This window comes from Anomaloglossus baeobatrachus, chromosome 6 (assembly GCF_048569485.1).
Source record: "Anomaloglossus baeobatrachus isolate aAnoBae1 chromosome 6, aAnoBae1.hap1, whole genome shotgun sequence".
Lineage (NCBI taxonomy): Eukaryota > Metazoa > Chordata > Amphibia > Anura > Aromobatidae > Anomaloglossus > Anomaloglossus baeobatrachus.
Window position 1 is genome coordinate 209797623 of NC_134358.1, and position 24076 is coordinate 209821698.

Genomic DNA, 24076 nt, shown 5'->3' on the forward strand with positions numbered 1-24076 from the left:
GCGCAGCATGGCGGATGGAGCACGTTTGGGAGTGCGCAGCATGGCGGATGGAGCACGTTTGGGAGTGCGCAGCATGGCGGATGGAGCACGTTTGGGAGTGCGCAGCATGGCGGATGGAGCACGTTTGGGAGTGCGCAGCATGCCGGATGGTGCACGATGGGGAGTGCGCAGTATGGCGGATGGAGCACGTTTGGGAGTGCGCAGCATGGCGGATGGAGCACGTTTGGGAGTGCGCAGCATGGCGGATGGACCACGTTTGGGAGTGCGCAGCATGGCGGATGGAGCACGTTTGGGAGTGCGCAGCATGGCGGATGGAGCACGTTTGGGAGTGCGCAGCATGGCGGGTGGAGCACGTTTGGGAGTGCGCAGCATGGCGGATGGAGCATGATAGGGGGTGCGCAGCATGGCGGATGGAGCACGTTTGGGAGTGCGCAGCATGGCGGATGGAGCACGTTTGGGAGTGTGCAGCATGGCGGATGGAGCACGTTTGGGAGTGCGCAGCATGGGGGATGCAGCACGATGGGGAGTGCGCAGTATGGCGGATGGAGCACGTTTGGGAGTGCGCAGCATGGCGGATGGACCACGTTTGGGAGTGCGCAGCATGGCGGATGGAGCACGTTTGGAAGTGCGCAGCATGGGGGATGCAGCACGATGGGGGGTGCGCAGCATGGGGGATGGAGCACGATGGGAGGTGCACACCTCCCCCCAACACACACACACACACGCGCACTGCACAACACACACACACTAGGAATCACAAACAACGCCCTACACAGACACCCACACACACAGACAACGCTGCACACACAAATATACGCACATACTGCACAACACACACATTGCTCAAAACATACCTCCCCCCAAAACACACCACACCCACACAAACCGCACAACACACACACACACACAACGCTACAGACACACAGCGCTCCACAAACAACGCAACACACATACAACACCGCTCTCACCCCCCGCGACACTCAGAACATGTACAGCGCCCTACACAAACACTTGGTAACTACACACAACAACATCTATATATATATATATATATATATATATATAACAAAAATCATACATGAACTACACAATACATAAATTCTAGAAACCCGATGCGTAGAATCGGGCCACCTTCTAGTATATATATATATATATATCTATATATATAATTGCCTTATTCTGTCTGTCTGTCTGTCTTTCTGTCTGTCTATCTGTCTGTCTGTCTGTCTGTCATGCTCCGAAATTGTGTCCTTACGGTGACACAAAGCTGATTGGCCGCTGGGCTCGCCATGGCCCCGCCCCCCCACACGGATTGGCCTCTCGCCCCGGCTCTCTGCAGGCCCCGCCCCCCTCACGCAATGCACGCTCGCTGTGGCCCAACTGACACGGGGCTCCGATTCCCAGGTGAGTACACACACACATCAGATCACACTCACACTCACACTCACTCTCACACACACCTCACACACACCTCACACATCACAACATGCTGGGATATCGCTTGCTTCTACACCGGCTGCGTCAGGATCCCGGCAGCGCCAGACATAACCTTGCGATGCTGGGATCTTAACGGAGGCCGTGAAAGCTGGTAACCATTATACACATCGGGTAACTAAGGTCCCTTAGTTACCCGATGTGTATCATAGTTACCAGTGTACACCGGCTCCCACTCACCTCACACACACCTCACACACACATCACATCGCATCCACACATCAAGGTCCTGCAGCTGCGAAACATACATGACATAACAGCACACACATAACAGCACACACACACACAAATCAGATCACACTCACTCACACACACACATCACATCGCATCCACACATCAAGGTCCTGCAGCTGCGGAACATACATGACATAACAGCACACACACATAACAGCACACACACACACACACACACAAATCAGATCACACTCACTCACACACACACATCACATCGCATCCAAATACTCACAACATCCTGGGATATCGCTTGCTTCTCGGCGGCGATATTGTGCTGTGAGCTTCCAGGACCTGACGGAGGATCACATGGCCAGAAGCATGTGATATCCCCGGATGTTGTGAGTATCAGCGCGTATGTGCAATATCGTCAGTGTCTGTGTGTGTGAGTGTATGCGATCGGGTGTGTGTGTGAGTGGATGCGATCGGTTGTGTGTGTGAGTGTATGCGATCGGTTGTGTGGGTGAGTGTATGCGATCGGTTGTGTGGGTGAGTGGATGCGATCGGTTGTGTGGGTGAGTGGATGCGATCGGTTGTGTGGGTGAGTGGATGCGATCGGGTGTGGGTGAGTGTCGGCAGAGGAGCACGGCGTGCTGGAGGAGGCTGGGAGCAGAGAGGCTGATCTTGGGCAAGGCTGGGAGGGGGAAGCTGATGCTGAGGGAGGCTGGAAGGAGAGAGGCTGAGCAAACGTGCTCCATCCGCCATACTGCGCACTCCCCATCGTGCTGCATCCCACATGCTGCGCACTCCCAAACGTGGTCCATCCGCCATGCTGCGCACTCCCAAACGTGGTCCATCCGCCATGCTGCGCACTCCCAAACGTGGTCCATCCGCCATGCTGCGCACTCCCAAACGTGCTCCATCCGCCATACTGCGCACTCCCAAACGTGCTCCATCCGCCATACTGCGCACTCCCAAACGTGCTCCATCCGCCATACTGCGCACTCCCCATCGTGCACCATCCGGCATGCTGCGCACTCCCAAGCGGATGGAGCATGATGGGGGGTGCGCAGCATGGCGGATGGAGCACGTTTGGGAGTGCGCAGCATGGCGGATGGAGCACGTTTGGGAGTGCGCAGCATGACGGATGGAGCACGTTTGGGAGTGTGCAGCATGACGGATGGAGCACGTTTGGGAGTGCGCAGCATGCCGTATGGTGCACGATGGGGAGTGCGCAGTATGGCGGATGGAGCACGTTTGGGAGTGCGCAGTATGGCGGATGGAGCACGTTTGGGAGTGCGCAGCATGGCGGATGGAGCACGTTTGGGAGTGCGCAGCATGGCGGATGGACCACGTTTGGGAGTGCGCAGCATGGCGGATGGAGCACGTTTGGGAGTGCGCAGCATGGCGGATGGACCACGTTTGGGAGTGCGCAGCATGGCGGATGGAGCAAGTTTGGGAGTGCGCAGCATGGCGGATGGAGCACGTTTGGGAGTGCGCAGCATGCCGGATGGTGCACGATGGGGAGTGCGCAGTATGGCGGATGGAGCACGTTTGGGAGTGCGCAGCATGGCGGATGGAGCACGTTTGGGAGTGCGCAGCATGGCGGATGGACCACGTTTGGGAGTGCGCAGCATGGCGGATGGAGCACGTTTGGGAGTGCGCAGCATGGCGGATGGACCACGTTTGGGAGTGCGCAGCATGGCGGATGGAGCACGTTTGGGAGTGCGCAGCATGGCGGATGGAGCACGTTTGGGAGTGCGCAGCATGGCGGATGGAGCACGTTTGGGAGTGCGCAGCATGGCGGATGGAGCACGTTTGGGAGTGCGCAGCATGCCGGATGGTGCACGATGGGGAGTGCGCAGTATGGCGGATGGAGCACGTTTGGGAGTGCGCAGCATGGCGGATGGAGCACGTTTGGGAGTGCGCAGCATGGCGGATGGACCACGTTTGGGAGTGCGCAGCATGGCGGATGGAGCACGTTTGGGAGTGCGCAGCATGGCGGATGGAGCACGTTTGGGAGTGCGCAGCATGGCGGGTGGAGCACGTTTGGGAGTGCGCAGCATGGCGGATGGAGCATGATAGGGGGTGCGCAGCATGGCGGATGGAGCACGTTTGGGAGTGCGCAGCATGGCGGATGGAGCACGTTTGGGAGTGTGCAGCATGGCGGATGGAGCACGTTTGGGAGTGCGCAGCATGGGGGATGCAGCACGATGGGGAGTGCGCAGTATGGCGGATGGAGCACGTTTGGGAGTGCGCAGCATGGCGGATGGACCACGTTTGGGAGTGCGCAGCATGGCGGATGGAGCACGTTTGGAAGTGCGCAGCATGGGGGATGCAGCACGATGGGGGGTGCGCAGCATGGGGGATGGAGCACGATGGGAGGTGCACACCTCCCCCCAACACACACACACACGCGCACTGCACAACACACACACACTAGGAATCACAAACAACGCCCTACACAGACACCCACACACACAGACAACGCTGCACACACAAATATACGCACATACTGCACAACACACACATTGCTCAAAACATACCTCCCCCCAAAACACACCACACCCACACAAACCGCACAACACACACACACACACAACGCTACAGACACACAGCGCTCCACAAACAACGCAACACACATACAACACCGCTCTCACCCCCTGCGACACTCAGAACATGTACAGCGCCCTACACAAACACTTGGTAACTACACACAACAACATCTATATATATATATATATATATATATATAAAACAAAAATCATACATGAACTACACAATACATAAATTCTAGAAACCCGATGCGTAGAATCGGGCCACCTTCTAGTATATATATATATATATATCTGTGCACTAGGATAGGTTCACACAACCTTTCTGCACTTTTTCTTTTTTTATACCTTCACTACCTTTGCTCACTACAAATATAGGTTGACCCTGCTCAATTTTCATATATATATATATATATATATATACACACATAACTAAATCTATATAATTTTATATATGTGTATATATATATATATATATATATATATATAGCTGTGCACTAGGATAGGTTAACTCATCCTTTCTGCACTTTTTCTATTTTACACCTTCACTACCTTTGCTCATTACAAATATAGGTTGACCCTCCTGAATTTATATATATATATATACTAGAAGGTGGCCCGATTCTACGCATCGGGTTTCTAGAATTTATGTATTGTGTAGTTCATGTATGATTTTTGTTATATATATATATATATATATATATATATATATATATATATATATAGATGTTGTTGTGTGTAGTTACCAAGTGTTTGTGTAGGGCGCTGTACATGTTCTGAGTGTCGCGGGGGGTGAGAGCGGTGTTGTATGTGTGTTGCGTTGTTTGTGGAGCGCTGTGTGTCTGTAGCGTTGTGTGTGTGTGTGTGTTGTGCGGTTTGTGTGGGTGTGGTGTGTTTTGGGGGGAGGTATGTTTTGAGCAATGTGTGTGTTGTGCAGTATGTGCGTATATTTGTGTGTGCAGCGTTGTCTGTGTGTGTGGGTGTCTGTGTAGGGCGTTGTTTGTGATTCCTAGTGTGTGTGTGTTGTGCAGTGCGCGTGTGTGTGTGTGTGTTGGGGGGAGGTGTGCACCTCCCATCGTGCTCCATCCCCCATGCTGCGCACCCCCCATCGTGCTGCATCCCCCATGCTGCGCACTTCCAAACGTGCTCCATCCGCCATGCTGCGCACTCCCAAACGTGGTCCATCCGCCATGCTGCGCACTCCCAAACGTGCTCCATCCGCCATACTGCGCACTCCCCATCGTGCTGCATCCCCCATGCTGCGCACTCCCAAACGTGCTCCATCCGCCATGCTGCACACTCCCAAACGTGCTCCATCCGCCATGCTGCGCACTCCCAAACGTGCTCCATCCGCCATGCTGCGCACCCCCTATCATGCTCCATCCGCCATGCTGCGCACTCCCAAACGTGCTCCACCCGCCATGCTGCGCACTCCCAAACGTGCTCCATCCGCCATGCTGCGCACTCCCAAACGTGCTCCATCCGCCATGCTGCGCACTCCCAAACGTGGTCCATCCGCCATGCTGCGCACTCCCAAACGTGCTCCATCCGCCATGCTGCGCACTCCCAAACGTGCTCCATCCGCCATACTGCGCACTCCCCATCGTGCACCATCCGGCATGCTGCGCACTCCCAAACGTGCTCCATCCGCCATGCTGCGCACTCCCAAACGTGCTCCATCCGCCATGCTGCGCACTCCCAAACGTGCTCCATCCGCCATGCTGCGCACTCCCAAACGTGCTCCATCCGCCATGCTGCGCACTCCCAAACGTGGTCCATCCGCCATGCTGCGCACTCCCAAACGTGCTCCATCCGCCATGCTGCGCACTCCCAAACGTGGTCCATCCGCCATGCTGCGCACTCCCAAACGTGCTCCATCTGCCATGCTGCGCACTCCCAAACGTGCTCCATCCGCCATACTGCGCACTCCCCATCGTGCACCATCCGGCATGTTGCGCACTCCCAAACGTGCTCCATCCGCCATGCTGCGCACTCCCAAACGTGCTCCATCCGCCATGCTGCGCACTCCCAAACGTGGTCCATCCGCCATGCTGCGCACTCCCAAACGTGCTCCATCCGCCATGCTGCGCACTCCCAAACGTGGTCCATCCGCCATGCTGCGCACTCCCAAACGTGCTCCATCCGCCATGCTGCGCACTCCCAAACGTGCTCCATCCGCCATACTGCGCACTCCCAAACGTGCTCCATCCGCCATACTGCGCACTCCCCATCGTGCACCATCCGGCATGCTGCGCACTCCCAAACGTGCTCCATCCGTCATGCTGCACACTCCCAAACGTGCTCCATCCGTCATGCTGCGCACTCCCAAACGTGCTCCATCCGCCATGCTGCGCACTCCCAAACGTGCTCCATCCGCCATGCTGCGCACCCCCCATCATGCTCCATCCGCTTGGGAGTGCGCAGCATGCCGGATGGTGCACGATGGGGAGTGCGCAGTATGGCGGATGGAGCACGTTTGGGAGTGCGCAGTATGGCGGATGGAGCACGTTTGGGAGTGCGCAGTATGGCGGATGGAGCACGTTTGGGAGTGCGCAGCATGGCGGATGGACCACGTTTGGGAGTGCGCAGCATGGCGGATGGACCACGTTTGGGAGTGCGCAGCATGGCGGATGGACCACGTTTGGGAGTGCGCAGCATGTGGGATGCAGCACGATGGGGAGTGCGCAGTATGGCGGATGGAGCACGTTTGCTCAGCCTCTCTCCTTCCAGCCTCCCTCAGCATCAGCTTCCCCCTCCCAGCCTTGCCCAAGATCAGCCTCTCTGCTCCCAGCCTCCTCCAGCACGCCGTGCTCCTCTGCCGACACTCACCCACACCCGATCGCATCCACTCACCCACACAACCGATCGCATCCACTCACCCACACAACCGATCGCATCCACTCACCCACACAACCGATCGCATACACTCACCCACACAACCGATCGCATCCACTCACACACACAACCGATCGCATCCACTCACACACACAACCGATCGCATCCACTCACACACACCCGATCGCATACACTCACACACACAGACACTGACGATATTGCACATACGCGCTGATACTCACAACATCCGGGGATATCACATGCCTCTGGCCATGTGATCCTCCGTCAGGTCCTGGAAGCTCACAGCACAATATCGCCGCCGAGAAGCAAGCGATATCCCAGGATGTTGTGAGTATTTGGATGCGATGTGATGTGTGTGTGTGAGTGAGTGTGATCTGATTTGTGTGTGTGTGTGTGTGTGCTGTTATGTGTGTGTGCTGTTATGTCATGTATGTTCCGCAGCTGCAGGACCTTGATGTGTGGATGCGATGTGATGTGTGTGTGTGAGTGAGTGTGATCTGATTTGTGTGTGTGTGTGCTGTTATGTGTGTGCTGTTATGTCATGTATGTTCCGCAGCTGCAGGACCTTGATGTGTGGATGCGATGTGATGTGTGTGTGAGGTGTGTGTGAGGTGAGTGGGAGCCGGTGTACACTGGTAACTATGATACACATCGGGTAACTAAGGGACCTTAGTTACCCGATGTGTATAATGGTTACCAGCTTTCACGGCCTCCGTTAAGATCCCAGCATCGCAAGGTTATGTCTGGCGCTGCCGGGATCCTGACGCAGCCGGTGTAGAAGCAAGCGATATCCCAGCATGTTGTGATGTGTGAGGTGTGTGTGAGGTGTGTGTGAGAGTGAGTGTGAGTGTGAGTGTGATCTGATGTGTGTGTGTACTCACCTGGGAATCGGAGCCCCGTGTCAGTTGGGCCACAGCGAGCGTGCATTGCGTGAGGGGGGCGGGGCCTGCAGAGAGCCGGGGCGAGAGGCCAATCCGTGTGGGGGGGCGGGGCCATGGCGAGCCCAGCGGCCAATCAGCTTTGTGTCACCGTAAGGACACAATTTCGGAGCATGACAGACAGACAGACAGACAGATAGACAGACAGATAGACAGACAGACAGACAGAATAAGGCAATTATATATATAGATATATACTAGAAGGTGGCCCGATTCTACGCATCGGGTATTCTAGAATTTACGTATTGTGTAGTTCATGTATGATTTTTGTTATATATATATATATATATATATATATATATATATATATAGAGAGAGATGTTGTTGTGTGTAGTTACCAAGTGTTTGTGTAGGCGCTGTACATGTTCTGGGTGTTGTCTGGGTGTGACGGGGGGTGAGAGCGGTGTTGTATGTGTGTTGCGTGTGTTGCGTTGTTTGTGGAGCGCTGTGTGTGTGTAGCGTTGTGTGTGTGTTGCGCGGTTTGTGTGTGTGTGGTGTGTTTTGGGGGGAGGTATGTTTTGTGCAATGTGTGTGTTGTGTGGTATGTGCGTATATTTGTGTGTGCCGTGGTTTTTGTGTGTTGGGTGTTGTGTGTGTGTCCAGCGTTGTCTGTGTGTGTGGGTGTCTGTGTAGGGCAGTTGTTTGTGGTTCCCAGTGTGTGTGTGTGTGTGTGTGGTGTGTTGCGCAGTGCGCGCACGTGTGTGTGTGTGTGTGTGTGTGTGTGTGTGCATCAGCCTCTCTTCTCTCAGCCTACCTCTCCCAGCCTCCCTCCTCCCAGCCTCCCTCAGCATCAGCCTCCCTCTCCCAGCCTCCCCAAGCATCAGCCTCCACCAGCATCAGCCTCTCTCCTTCCAGCCTCCCCCAGCATCAGCCTCCGCCAGCATCAGCCTCTCTCCTTCCAGCCTCCTCCAGCATCAGCCTCCCTCTCCCAGCCTTCCCCAGGCTCAGCCTCTCTCCTCCCAGCCTTCCCCAGCATCAGCTTTCCCCTCCCAGCCTCCCTCAGCATCAGCCTTCCCCAGCATCAGCCTCTCTCCTCCCAGCCTCAGCCTCTCTCCTTCCAGCCTCCCACAGCATCAGCCTCTCTCCTTCCAGCCTCCCTCAGCATCAGCCTCCTCTTCCCAGCCTTCCCCAGGATCAGCCTCTCTCTTCCCAGCCTCCTTCCTCCCAGCCTCCCCCTCCCAGCCTCCCTCAGCATCAGCCTTCCGCTCCCAGTCTCCCCCAGCATCAGCCTCCCCAAGCATCAGCCTCCACCAGCATCAGCCTCTCTCCTTCCAGCCTCCCCCAGCATCAGCCTCTCTCCTTCCAGCCTCCCTCAGCATCAGCCTCCCGTTCCCAGCCTTCCCCAGGATCAGCCTCTCTCCTCCCAGCCTCCTTCCTCCCAGCCTCCCTCAGCATCAGCCTTCCCCTCCCAGTCTCCCCCAGCATCAGCCTCCCCAAGCATCAGCCTCCACCAGCATTAGCCTCTCTCCTTCCAGCCTCCCACAGCATCAGCCTCCCCAAGCATCAGCCTCCACCAGCATCAGCCTCCCTCGTACCAGCCTCCCCCAGCATCAGCCTCCCCCAGCATCAGCCTCCCTCCTCCCAGCCTTCCCCATGATCAGCCTCTCTGCTCCCAGCCTCCTCCAGCACGCCGTGCTCCTCTGCCGACACTCACACACCCGATCGCATCCACTCACACACATCCGATCGCATCCACTCACACACACCCGATCGCATCCACTCGCACACACCCGATCGCATCCACTCACACACACCCGATCGCATCCACTCACACACACCCGATCGCATCCACTCACACACACCCGATCGCATCCACTCACACACACCCGATCGCATCCACTCACACACACAGACACTGACGATATCGCACTTAGGCGCTCATACTCACAACATCAGGAGATATCACATGCCTCTGGCCATGTGATCTTCCGTCAGGTCCTGGAAGGTCACAACAGCACAGTATCGAGGCCGAGAAGCAAGCGATATCCCAGGATGTTGTGAGTATGTGGATGCGATGTGAGGTGTGTGTGAGGTGTGTGTGAAGTGTGTGTGAGGTGTGTGTGAGGTGTGTGTGAGGTGTGTGTGAGGTGTGTGTGAGGTGTGTGTGAGGTGTGTGTGAGAGTGAGTGTGATCTGATGTGTGTGTATGTTTGTGTGTGTGCGTGTTGATCTTCCGCCGCAGCAGGCAGCAGGACCTTGATGCGCTTGTAACCATGCGAGCATGGTTACCAATGTATCCACACCACTCCCGTGCGAGCGGGGGCCGGGTGGAAGGGAGTACAGTACTCACCTCCATGACAGCGCTTGTAACCATGCGAGCATGGTTACCAACGTATCCACACCACTCCCGTGCGAGCGGGGGCTGGGGAGCGGGGGCCGGGGGGGGGGAGGGAGTACAGTACTCACCTCCGTGACAGCCGTGTCAGTTCGGGGAATGCGCGGGGGGGGGGGGATTTAGGAAATTTGCTGGATCTTCCAAATTTAATCAATTTGTGACTTTGCTCGAATTTTCAGAAATGGCCATTGTTATTTTACACAGAGTAGAAGATTGATTTGAATTTTACACTTTTCAATACAAGTTAAAGTAAATCTGTCATTTATAATCAGAGGACAGCATTAGGGTGGTGCACAGACTCAAATTTCAGCGATGTATCACTTATTAGGCTGCGTGTTGTTGTTTCCATACATATATAGTATATTACAAAAGTGAGTACACCCTCATATTTTTGTAAATATTTTATTATATCTTTTCATGGGACAAAACTGAAGATATGACACTTTCATGCAATGTAAAGTAATCAGTGTACTGTCATTAATGTCTAATCCACTTTCAACACAAGTGAGTACACCTGTAAGTTAAAAGGGACAATTTGTGCCCAATTACTCATTTTCCATACCAGTTGAAAATAAGCTGGTGTATACAGTGACCATACAGTGGTTTAACAAGACATTTTTTAATGAGAACAGGCCTCACCATATTTGACCACAGAAGTTGAGTGCACTTGCTCAGCATCATATCCAAAGGTTGTGTTTTCAAATAAACATATGGGTGCTGCCAGTATTGCTGCAGAGGCAAAAGGTGTGGTATGTAGGAGGGTCAGACTGTCAGGTCTCACGGCGATTCAGCTCTGCTACGTCTGAATTTCACAGTGAGAGGCTATAGAGCCTGACTGCTTGCTGTGAGCTCCAGAGAATGAATGAGCCATGATGAGTGATGACTGCAGGCAGACGCCGTCACTCAGGCTGGGGACGCGTCTGACTGCAACCAATCACAGTGGCCAGGCCAGCTGGTGGGCAGGTACAGCCGTGCATATGAAATGAGTAGCCCAGGGAGTCCACAGGAGCAGTGTACAGCAGCACAGGGTATTGCACAATCAACCCTCCCGTGCAGTATCCACCTTCCTCTTGGTTATGGGTCCCTAACCAAATGGTGTTGCCTACATCAGCTTATCAAATCCTAGATACACCCTGCACCACACCCACCAGACAGGGTGGCTTGAGTGGAATAGAGTTGCCCACCTGGGGGGTCAGGAAGGGGAGATGAGGAGTTGGCAGTCAGTGAGAAGGAGTTGGTAGTCTGAAGTGGAGAGTAGCCCTCGAGCTGTGAGGAGCTCTTAGGAGGTCGGGAGCAGTGACTTCCATAAGAAAACTGTCTAGGTTGCAGATGGTGGTCTAGGCCTAGAGGAGTCAGACCCCCGGTCGCAGGGGATCGTGGCAAGGGGCTCGGATCTGTCGAGTAGGACAGCCGGCGGCCTTGCACCATCACCGGTCTGGGACCGAGGCACGACGGGGTACGTGGACCCAAGGTCGGGTAGTAGCTGCATGTAACCCGATAACTTACCCATGGAGAACGGAGCCTTCAAGATTCGTTCCCAAATGCTCCAAAATCGGGGCACTAGCGCAACGTGGGGCATAGGACTTTCCACCCAAAACGGTCCGGAAAATCCCAAGCGTGAGCCCTGAGAGCAAGCTCCCACACTTAGCCACAGTGGGGAGCGGGACCCGGCAAGTTTCTCACTACCGGGACCACCAAAGAAGTAAACTTAGTGCCAAGAGGCAGGTCACGGATCACCAGGCAGCACCATTGGGGACGGGACCCGAACTAGCTCCCCTCAGCGGCAGCAGTGTCCAGAGATTTGGTTTACCCAGTTGTCAGTGTCTGCTTAATGGACTGAGTGAGTACAAGAGTGACCCCTGCATCCTACGGCCTCTCCCCCACACAAGTCCCGGGGCATTCCCTCCTACCCGTGGATTGTTCCAACACCTTGCTGCCCCGTTCAATCATCCCCGGGTACTCCCAACTGCAGTGGTGTTACTCCTAATTACCACACACTACGGGTGGCGTCATGAACTCTATAATCCCTTGTAAATCCCCCCTTCATTTGAGCAGCCACATAACCCCCGGGTCCGGAGACCCTCGAGCCACTGAGAACCTGGATCTGAGCAGCTCGGCTGCTTCCACGGGGGCGGCACACAGAAGTAGTGTACAGCTGTGCCAGAGCCTGGGTAAGTATGAAGTGCTCGCTTCATTCTTATGTTCTTTATTTTTCCTTTTTTTTTTTATTTTTTTGAGTGGCGGATCCAGATCAAACACCCAGAATCCTGGGACCTGTTCCGGCCACCCGGGCAATTTTGGAACCACGCGGATCCGGACATTTTCAGTCCGGGCCTGCCCAGCCCTACCTATGGCGTGTCATTCTCAGAACATGGCTCCATAGATTGTGATACAGAATCAGTGGATGCAATGGGAATGCCGTAAAGTAAGTCAGAGCTGCGAAGATTTTTTAATAATAAATTGGTGAATGAGGGAGTCACTTGTTTTTATTTCTTTTTCCTTCTCTTTTTAAATCTTTTAGGTTCCCATTTGTAAAACCAATAGAAAATGTAGCCAAAGCCAATACAATAGTAAAATATGAAATTTTGTTAAAGATCATAATAAAACCAATAAACTGCAAGGGATAGTAATGAAAAAAAGTGCCGAGACACCACAAGACTCAAACAGTGAATTGCAAACAGACAATAAATAGATTATATAAAGATATAAATATGTATCAAATTCCAATTATCTGTCCCCATCAAGGGTATAGCAGTAATTGAAATAGATGTAAAACTTCAAAAAATGTATACTCTAATTAACTGTTTGCATATCGCTAAAGGGCATGTATACAGGCAAAAGGAGCCAAGGACAAATACCCAGGAGATCCCATCATAGGGGTTAATTACGCCATTATGCCAGTCGCCATTAGCCACTGTTGAGCCACACCAACACGTGTTTCGGCCGTAGCCTTCATCAGGGAGGTGTAGTTTTTATTTCTTTTTCCTTTTCTTTTTAAATCTTTCAGGTTCCCATTTGTAGACTACTTTAAATTCGGTAGACTACTTCGCACCTTCATGGATTTTTTTTTTATACATTGGTGAACTAGGGCACGAGTAGGGGAGTGTTTTTTAAAATAAAATATTTTTTGTGAGTGTTCTTTGCTCTTTTTACTTGCTGGGTTAGCAAGTAATCTAATTCGTAATCCCTGGGCTTGATGCCAGCTGACACTACACAAATGATATAATTTCCAAAAAATATTACCCCGATTGCAACCGCACCACCATTAACCATGCTGTGGGCTTTAGGCAGAGGATGACTGAGCCACAGCTGGAGGTTCCCACAGTATCCCAGCTTTGACAGCAAGTAAACTGACCTCAGGTGACCTCATTAAGCTAAGTGACGTCACCTTAGGTTAGGTCAATGAGTTCACAGACCTGCATCTCCTGGCATAAAATAAATTATTTGGTGCTTCAATTTTTATCCCATATATGTACCTAATCTACATATTCTGGCAAAATACAATGCAGTTTTGATGCAATAGTGATGAGATTTTTTTTTTTGCCAGGAGATGCAAATTTGGTACTAAAATGTTTGCACAAGATTTCATCACCAAATTTGCAACTCCTGTTAGAAAACTGCACTGAAATGGCATCAAAAGAATTTTTGTGCATTTTTTTGGTCAAGAGATGCAGATTTGGTGCTGAAATTTTTAAACCATATTCCTGGACCACATCTGTGTTTTGATGTGTTGTTTTTTTTTTGCCAGATTATGCAGATTTGGTGCAGGAATATAGTGTATTTCAGCATCAAATCTACATCTGTTGGCAAACAGACACGGTTTTCTGCCAGGAGATACAGGTGTGTGAACTCAGTGACCTCACCTGAGGTGAGATCACTTAGTTCAAAGAGGTCACCTGAGGTCAGGATATCTGTGGACAGAGGTGGAGGACTGTGAGAACCTCCAGCTGTGACCAAAAATAAACTGGGTAATCTCACTGCTCTTTTCTGCAGCTCAGTCATTCTCTACCTGAAACCCACAGCGTGCAGGCATATTCTGTGGTTGTGCGCTGTGCTTTCAGTATGTAGCAGACCTGGAATCATCGTGGGACCTTGTGTTTATTATGTTGAAACTGGGTGTTCTGGGAGTTAATAAAGGGGAGAAAGAGGGTGTTTTTTGTTTTTTATTTTAAATAAAGGATTTTTTTCTGTGTTTTGTGTTTTATTTCTTATCACTTACAGATTAATAATGCGGGGGTTGCATGGACACCTCCAATTATTAATCTAGGGATTAGTGGTAGCTGTGAGCTATAATTAAACCCTTATTACCCCGATTGCCACTGCACCAGGGCAATCGGGATTAGCTGGGTAAAGTGCCGGGATTGTCGCATCTAATGGATGTGATAATTGTGGGTGGCTGCAGGCTGCTATTTTTAAGCTGGGGAGAGCAATAACCAATAAAAAAAAATCAAAATGACAAAAATATCTTTTTGGGCTACGGCAACATTGCAATAAAATGCAGTAGGAGGAGATCAAACATCATATCTACTCCAAAATGGTATCAGTTGAAACGACAAATTTGGGTGTAAAAATAAGCCCTCACATAGCCCCAGATCACGAAAATTAGAACGTTATGAGTCACGAAAAATGGCAACAAAAGCAAAATCTTTTACAAATTTTCATTTTTTTTTCACCACTTAAATAAAAAAAAATCTGCTCATGTTTCTTAGCTGTGTACTCATCTGTTCATGAAAATCCTATTTCTTGGTCAATTTTACCATATAAAAAATATGGTAAAATTAAAAAAAAAAAAAAGTTGAATTGCACTTTTTTTTGCAACTTTTGAATGCACTTGGAATTTTTTTCCGTTTCCAATTTATGACATAATCAAATAAATAGTCATACAAAAGTACAACTTCTCCCTCAAAATACAAGCCCTCATACGGCTTTGTGCATGGAACAAAAAAGTTATAGCTCTTGGAACAATGGGAGAAAAAAACGGAAGTGCAAGAATGGAAAATCACAAGATTGTGAAGTGGTTAAACTGTATAGTAGTTAAAGTGGACTTAATAACGTAAATGAGAATGTGGGGGTCATCATACTATATTTTGGAAGAAAATGGGCCATAATAAATTATATAACAGGTTATAGGGGCCATCATAATATAAAAAGGGAGAAGTGGGTAAATAATACAGTATATAAGAGGTTATGGGGGACATAGTAAAGGATATAGGGAGCTGTGAGGGGCCATCACACAATATATAAGGGACATGGAACAAAGTACAGTATTTAGGAGGTTGTGTGGGTCAAAATAGAGTGTATAAGAGGCTGTGGGGCCCATCATAAAGTGTATAGAGATCTGTAGGGACTATTATGCAATATATAAGGAGTTGTATGGATCATCATGTATATAGAGAGCTGTAGGGACTATCATACAGTGTATGGGGAGCTGTATGTACCATCATGCTGTATATAGGGAGCTATAGGGACCATCATACAGTGTATATAGAGCTATGGTGACCATCATACAGTATATAGAGAGCTGTAGGGACCATTATACAGTTTATAGGAAGCTGTCAGAACCATCATAAAGTGTATTGAGAGCTGTAGGGAACATTATACAGTTTATAAAGAGCTGTGGGGACTATCATACAGTGCATAGGGAGTTGTCATGAGTTTGTCATGGTCTGATGTGATCGCGAGGGGATCTGGGATCAGAAGCTCACAGCACATAGTTGATCGCATACCCTCTTCAATGAGCTGGAGCTTATTTAATTCCGTTTGTTGCTCAAGGAGTTAAGGCCCTGTGCACACTAGAAAATGGAATTTTCTTAATAAAATTCTGCAGGCTCTTAAAGATTTCCGCACCTACAGAAAAAAAAATCAAAAAATCCGCACCAAAATCCGCATGCGGTATGTTGCGTATTGTTGCGGATTTGGTGCGGAATTGCCGCAGGTTGTTCCCTGCGGGATTTCACAGTTCTCCCTGCTCCTGCTGTCCATGGTGCTGAAGTCTCCGGGCCATGCTTTTGTCCCGCGCGGCTTCCTCCAGCGCTCTGTTGTTTGCGGGTCAGCTGTGCACTGCATAACTGCATATGCATGAGCCGGCCTGGAAGAAGGATAGCAGTGTCTGGAGGCAGCCTCGCAGGAGAAGGTGAGTATAAGATCTGCGGTGACTTCAGTCAGTTGATGTGCAGTGACAGCTGAAGTGACTACACCTGGAGTCCTCCACCTGTCACTGCAAAGCACATCAGTGAAGTCACCACTGATCCCGGCGGCTCACTTCACTTCCGTCCTGACCCTCACAGTGAGCAGTCATGGTCTGTGGCGCTCACTATGAGTGCCAGGTGTAGCAGAGCTGGAAGCGTCGTGGGACATCTTGTGGATTACGTCGGACCTGGAGGGCTGTTATTAGAAGTTAATAAAGTGGTGAAAGAGGGGGCTTTTTTGTCTTTTATTTCAAATAAAGGATTTTTGGGGTGTTTGTGCTTATTTACTTTCACTTACAGTTTAGTGATGAGGGGGTGTCATATAGATGCCTGCCATCACTAAACTAGGACTTAGTGGCAGCTATGGGCTGCTGCCATTAACTCCTTCATTGCCACCACATCCGGCAACGGGAAGAGCCGGGAAAAGTCCGGGACTGTTGCATCTAATGGATGCGGCAATTCCGGGCGGCTGCTGGCTGATATTTTTAGGCCGGGGGGCTCCCCATAACATGGGGATCCCCAGCCTGAAAATACCAGCCCCCAGCTGTGAGGCTATATCCTGGCTGGTTATCAAAATTGGGGGGAACCGCACGCCGTTTCTTTTTAATTATTTATTTCTTTATTTTACTGTACGCTATAGACCCGCCCACCAGCGGCTGTGATTGGTTGCACTGAAACAGCTGTCACTCAGCATGGGGGTGTGTCTGCCTGCATCCAATCACAGCCACTGGTGAGCAGGGAAGGCGTGAATATGTTATGAGCCTAAGGAGCGGCCGGCTCTAGAAGATGAAAGAGCCGCAGCGGAAGCAGTGTGACAGCCGGCTGGTGATCGGTGAGTATGAAGCGCTTGTTCCTACCCCTTTGGGCCAGATTCTGTTCCCCATAAACTTTATATGGGTATCAGCATCTGGCCAGATACCGGGGATCAACCCCCCGCTGACCCAGAGTCAGCGGGTGATTAATCTGCCAGCCCTTGAAACCGCAGGGACCCGCAGAACAGAAGTGAATCCCGCAGCAAAACATGCAGCTGTCAAAATCCGCATAGTGTGCACAGCATTTTTTTTCCCATAGGATTTGCTGGTGAATCACTGCAGAGATGTTAGAAACATTTTCTGCAGCCAAACATGCAGCAAATCCGCGGATAATCCACAGGAAATTCCGTCTAGTGCGTACAGGGCCTAAGGCTCCTTTCTTTCCTGCTGTAACCTAACAGGTAGCTGCAGTCACTCCCTTCTGCTATAATTATCCACTCCTCACGCCTTTCTTTGTTGGAAATAGTTCATACTATACGGGTTAGGTGTTCGATTTTGTTGCAGCTGAGATGTTTCCTACTAAAGAAGCTGTGGAGTTCTGTGAAGCTTTGGAGACCCCGCTCCCTTCTCCCTGGTGCCACAGCCTTCCATTGTATTGCTTCCCTGGTTTTCTCTCTGTGCTGCACCACTCACTGGGTGTTCTCTCGCACTCGCCATGACACCTGCAGTCACATTGTGACAGCTCTAGAAACCATCATATAGTGTATAGAGAGCTATATGGACTGTCACAAATTGAACAAGAGAAAAGACCAGCACTCCCACCAGGCAACGGTGCACGTGGATCATCAGTCTGTAGTGAAGTCAAGAGATCCCAGCACTCGTTTGTACAGCTAATTGCAGTCTTTAGTGAACTGATACTTTGATGTTTCAGCCTTTTCTAGGCTTTCCACAGCAATGAGAATTATACATCACAATTCCCATTAAATAGTTACAAACACAGGAAATGATATCATATATATATATATATATATATATATATATATATATATATATATATATATATATATAATATATAAGGCTGAATGTGTGTGTGTGTATGTGTGTGTATGTGTGTGTGTATGTCCGGGATTGGCATCCGCACAGTCACAGCTACAGCCACAAAATTTTGTACACTCACACTTCTGGACCACGAGAGCGTCATAGGCTATGTTTTGAGGGGAAATTTTAACCCCACTCTTTACAGTTATTCGCCAAAAAACCTGTCTCCATTAAAGCGAATGGAGCTGGGAGCCACAGTGCAGCCAGAACTTCAGAAGAATGTGCAGCCACGCCCTTATATGGAATGTTGGCCTGTCACAATGCAGCCAGGGAAAGAGACAGACATATACAGGGAAAGAGGCAGACACAGACAGGGAAAGAAACAGACAGACAGGGTAAGAGACAGACACAAAGAGACAGACACAGACAGGGAAAGAGGCAGACACAGACAGGGTAAGAAACAGACAGACAAGGTAAGAGACAGGCACAAAGAGACAGACACAGACAAAGAGACAGACTGACAGGGAAAGAGAGGGAAAGAGAGAGACAGGTTAAGAGACAGACACAGACAAAGAGACAGAGACAGACACAGGGAAACAGACAGACAGGGAAAGAAAGGGAAAGAGACAGACAGGGTAAGAGACAGACAAAGAGACAGACACGGGGAAAGAGACAGAGGGAAAGAGGGAAAGAGACAGACAGGGAAAGAGACAGACAGGGAAAGTGACAGATAGACAGGGAAAGATATAGATAGACAGACAAGGAAAGAGATTGAGACAGATGGAGAAAGAGACAGACAGAGACAGACAGGGAAAGAGACAGACAGACAAAGAGAGAGACAGAGATATATACAGACGGGGAGACAGACATAATTACATTTATATGTATTTGCTTTGTGGTTTTTGTGTGCAGAATACATTTTTGTTAATACATTCTATTTTGTTAACAGCAGTTATTAACCCGGGCGAAGCCGGGTAGTACAGCTAGTATATATATAATCCCAAATTTCTTTAGTATTAATTTTTTTTTTCATATGTAGCTGATGTATGAGAATGATTTGGATGTTATTATGTTTAAAAATTATGTGACACAATTTGCATATTTTGTTTATATTTTTATTATATATGGAAATGTAAGTTGAGTTCTTTTTGTTTATAGGTATGTACTAATAATTTGGAAATTATCTGCATTATTTTTTGCTTATATATGAGTGATATCATTTCCTGTGGTTAATGTGCATTGTCATGTGCAGTTCTCACTGCTGTGAAAAGCTTGGGAGAGGCTGAAACGTCCAGATGTGAGTTCAATAAAGACTGCAATTAGCTGTACAAATGAGTGCTGGGATCTCTTGACTTCAACACATCATATAGGGAGCTGTAAGGACCATCATACAGTGTACAGAGAGCTGTAGAGACTATCATACAGTGTATTGGAGGATGAAGACATCAACATACAGTGTATGGGGCTTGTAGGGACAATCATAATGTATATAGGATGCTATAGTGACCATCATACAGAGTATTGGTAGCTGTAGGGACCATCATACACTGTTCTGGGGAGCTGAAGGAACCATCATACTGTATATATACGGAGCTGTAAAGACCATCAATCATTGTATAGGGAGATGTGGGGGCCATTGAAGAGCATAAAAGGAGCTTTTGGGACCATTATACTATATATATGGAGCTTTTGGGACCATCATATAGAGTATAGGGTGCTGTACGGACCATCATGCAGTGTATAGGGAGCTGTGATGGTCATCATACAGTTTATAGGGAGCTGTTGTACTATCATACAGTGTATAGGGGGCTGAGGTGCCCATGATACAGTGTAGGGAGAACTATGGGAACCATCATACAGTATATAGGAAGCTGTAGGTTTCATCCTACAGTGTATTGGGAGTTGTACAGACCATCATACAGTATATAGGAAGCAGTAGGAACCAACATAATGGAAATAGGGAGCTGGATTAGTGATGAGCGGACTTGGACTGCAAAAGTCCGGATCCAAGTGGTTTAAAAAATATCCAGGTGCTGGATCCTGGCCCGGAGTTCTCAGGAAACTGAATAATGATCCAGAAACTCGGAAAATAAAGGAAAAATAAAAACAAAGCAAACGCAAAATACTTCCCCAGTCTCCGGCATGGCTGTAACTGTTTTCAACTGCTCACTCTACTTCTGGGGCCGATTATTATCACTCATTCATATGCACTATTTCCCCCAGCCCCTGCAATCCTGGCATCTGTGATTAATTGCAGTCAGATGCGTCCCCAGCTTGTGTGACAGCGTCTGACTGCTTGCAATCACAGACCCTGTCTGTGGGACACTATCATGGTTTAAAACGAAATAAAAAAAATTGGCCCATCGTCCTCCCATATTATTAGACTCATCACAGATAAAGCCTATGGCTACAGGCTGCAGCCCCCAACTGTGCACTTATTTGGCTGTGTATTAAAATAAGCGCAACCGCATGCAGATTTTTTCAAAACAAAATTAAATAAATAATTTTAAAAAACGGCATGCGGTACCCCCAATTTTGATACCCAGCCATGATAAAGCCCAACAGCTGGGTGCTGGCATTCTCAGGCTGGGGAGACCCAGGTGTATTGGCTCCCCCAAGATAAAAATAGCAGCCTGTCAGATATATCCATTAGATGTGACAATCCCAGAACTTTACCTGGCTCTTCCTTATTGCCCTGGAGCAGTGGCAGTTAGCGTAATAAGGGGTTAATAACAGCTGAAAGCTGCCACCAAGCCCAAGATTAGTAATGGGGTGGGTCTATTAGACCCCCCATTACTAATCTGTAAGTGAAAAGGAATTTACACAAACACCCAAAAAATCCTTTATTTGAAATAAAATAGAAAAAAATCCTCTTTCCCCACCTTATTAACCCACAAAACACCCAGGTCCAACGTAATCCACATGAGGACCCATGATGATTCCAGCTCTGATTAATTTGAAGTGACAGGGGCGGCCATAGAGCATGACCACCCACTGTGAGATTCAGGCAGAGGATGAGCCATGCAATGAGCGGTGGCATCATTCAGGTTGTTTATGGCCACAGCTGGAGGTTTCCATGGTCCTTCACCTGTGATTGCAGTTAACCTGACCTCAGGTGTCCTCAGTAAACTGAGTCACTGATCTCACAGACCTGCATCTCCTGGCAGAAAATCACATTTTTTATGCCAAGAGATGCGGATTTGGTCCTGAAATTTCAATAAGATATTACTGCACCCAATCTACACCTCCTGGCAAGTAGGCGCATCACTATCATATGGAGTATGTTGCCCTAGTGATGTGAATTTTTGCCAGGAGGTGTAGATTGGGTTCAGGAATTGTAAAAATGTCATCACTAGAGTTGAGCGCGGTTCGTGGTTCGTGGTTCTCCAGTTCGCGGTTCGAGTGACTTTGGGAGGTGTTCTAGATCGAACTAGAACTCGAGCTTTTTGCTAAAAGTCCGTTAGCTTGAGTTACGTTCGAGAACGGTTCTATCAACAAAAGGCCTAGCTAATTACTCTGTGACTCACACTGTTATCAAATTTCAGCATATTGTGTGCGGGGGCTGCGCGTTCAGATCACTGCTGCTGGGATAATGGCGATCGACATTTTTTTTTTTCTTCCTTCCCTAAGCGCGCGTGTAGTGGGGCAGGCCAGCATGTCAGCCAATCCCAGACACACACACGGCTAAGTGTACTTTTTGCCAGAGAAGCAAGGGCATGTGTCATAGGCTGTCCATGTCACAAGTCCTTGCATTATAAAAACGGACATTTTCCTCCAGCACGCCATTATCTGCCTTCTGCGTCTGGGTGTCAGTCACCACTCACGCAGCTCCTCTCACCGATCCTGCTGTGTACACAGCGTTCTACAGATTAGGGACAGAAGTTTATTTCAGCCCTTTTAAGGGCTAATTACAGCTGGCTCAGAGCCATAGGTGACAGTCAGGTCCGTGGAAACGCTTTTTACAGCTTCAGATAACAGCGTTTGTGTACCTAAGCTCAGGGAATTCTTGATGCATTTCACCATTAGGAGGGATAGAAAGTGAGGCTTCCTTTCCTCTACACTGACCCACAACCCAGCCACTGTACCCTCCTGCCCCTTTTTGCAAAGCCATTTTAATTGCAGAGTGCTGCAAGTTAGTGCCATCCAAAGAGTGGCTGCTGTCCTCCATTATTATTCCACTTGTGCCAAGCAAGTCCCACCACCTCTGCATTCTCCCCTCCTGCACATTTTTGAAAAGCCATTTTAATTTAAAAGAGTGCTGCCAGTTAGTGGCATCCACAAAGTGGCTGTTGGACTCCATTAGTGTCCCACTGGTGCCAAGCAATTTCCAGCACCTCTGCATTGCACCCTCAAGCTCATTTTTACTAAGCCATTATAATAGCAAACACTGAGGAAACTTAGTGGCATCCTAAAAGTGACTGTTGGAATCCATTAGTGTCCCATTGGTGCCAAGCAATTTCCAGCACCTCTGCATTGCACCCTCAAGCTCATTTTTAATAGTGGTTCGCCGAACCGAACTCGAACGCGACCTCCGTTTGGCGAACCAAGCTTGAGCCGAACCGCGACCGGTTCGCTCATCTCTAGTCATCACCAAATTTACATCTCTTGGCTCAAAAATGCAAAAAATACTGTTTTGATGCATGTTCGGTGTGGTTTTCTACCGGGAGGTACAAATATGGTACAGATAGCTGGTGCAGACATTTCAGAACCAAATTTGCACTTTCTGTCAGAAAATCACACTGACGCGGCATCAAAACCGTTTTTGTGGGTTTTTTTGGATTTTTAGGCCAAAAGATAGAAATTTAGAGATGATATTTTTACACCATAGTCATGCATCCAATCTACACCTCCTGGCAAAAAAATACATCAAAACAGCATGCAGTATGAACCCAGTGACATCACCTGAGGTGATATAGCTGTAAGTCACTATACTGTATATACTGTATCTGTACTGTAATCTCTGTGATATGGTCGGCAGGACTGGTATCTATCACTGTATGGTCACCAAATGGGGGTTATATCAGTCTTTTTAAGATCATTCATTTTTTTATTCTCTTTATTTTTAGTTTAGTAACAGCTTAGTGCATTTCAGTCATTATGTAGTGGGAGGTGTATGGTGATAATATTGGTCTTTGTACAATGTTTGTTTGTAGAGGTAATGGTCATATTATAATATTATGTATTCCTTATGTAGTGGTAATGGTAATGGACATTGTATAGAAGTATTACTTTGGCCTTGTATAGAAGTAATTTTTGAAATATTAAGGTGCTTATGAATCTTAGCTGTCGATCAGCAACTATCACCTCCAAACTCAACGTACAAATTAACACTGGGCAAAGTGTTCATGTGTTGTCTATATGGCAGAGCAGTAAGCCATTGAAACACAACTATGACAGTAGCTTATCTAGTGGAAGAACAACTGAATTGACTGTGTATTGCCTGATCCTTATCTCCCCAGACATCTTTGACAATGTTGGACTGGACCACCGGAGCCCCGGGGAATCCCAGTTGGGACCCCGGCCCCCAGTGGGCCCCTGTGCTTTATATTGTGTGGGGTACTGTGGGCTTGTTACTGCGGGCTGGGCTGGGGTGTTTCTCAGGGCCAGCATTAGAGCGAGCAGACTGGGCCCCCATGCTCTGATGATCCCCCAGCCTTTCCAACATGAACTGCAGTGATTGCACAAATTCTGTGCGATCTCTGCAGTTTCTGTGGTTGCAGAATGACCTGTAGTGACATCACAGTCATATG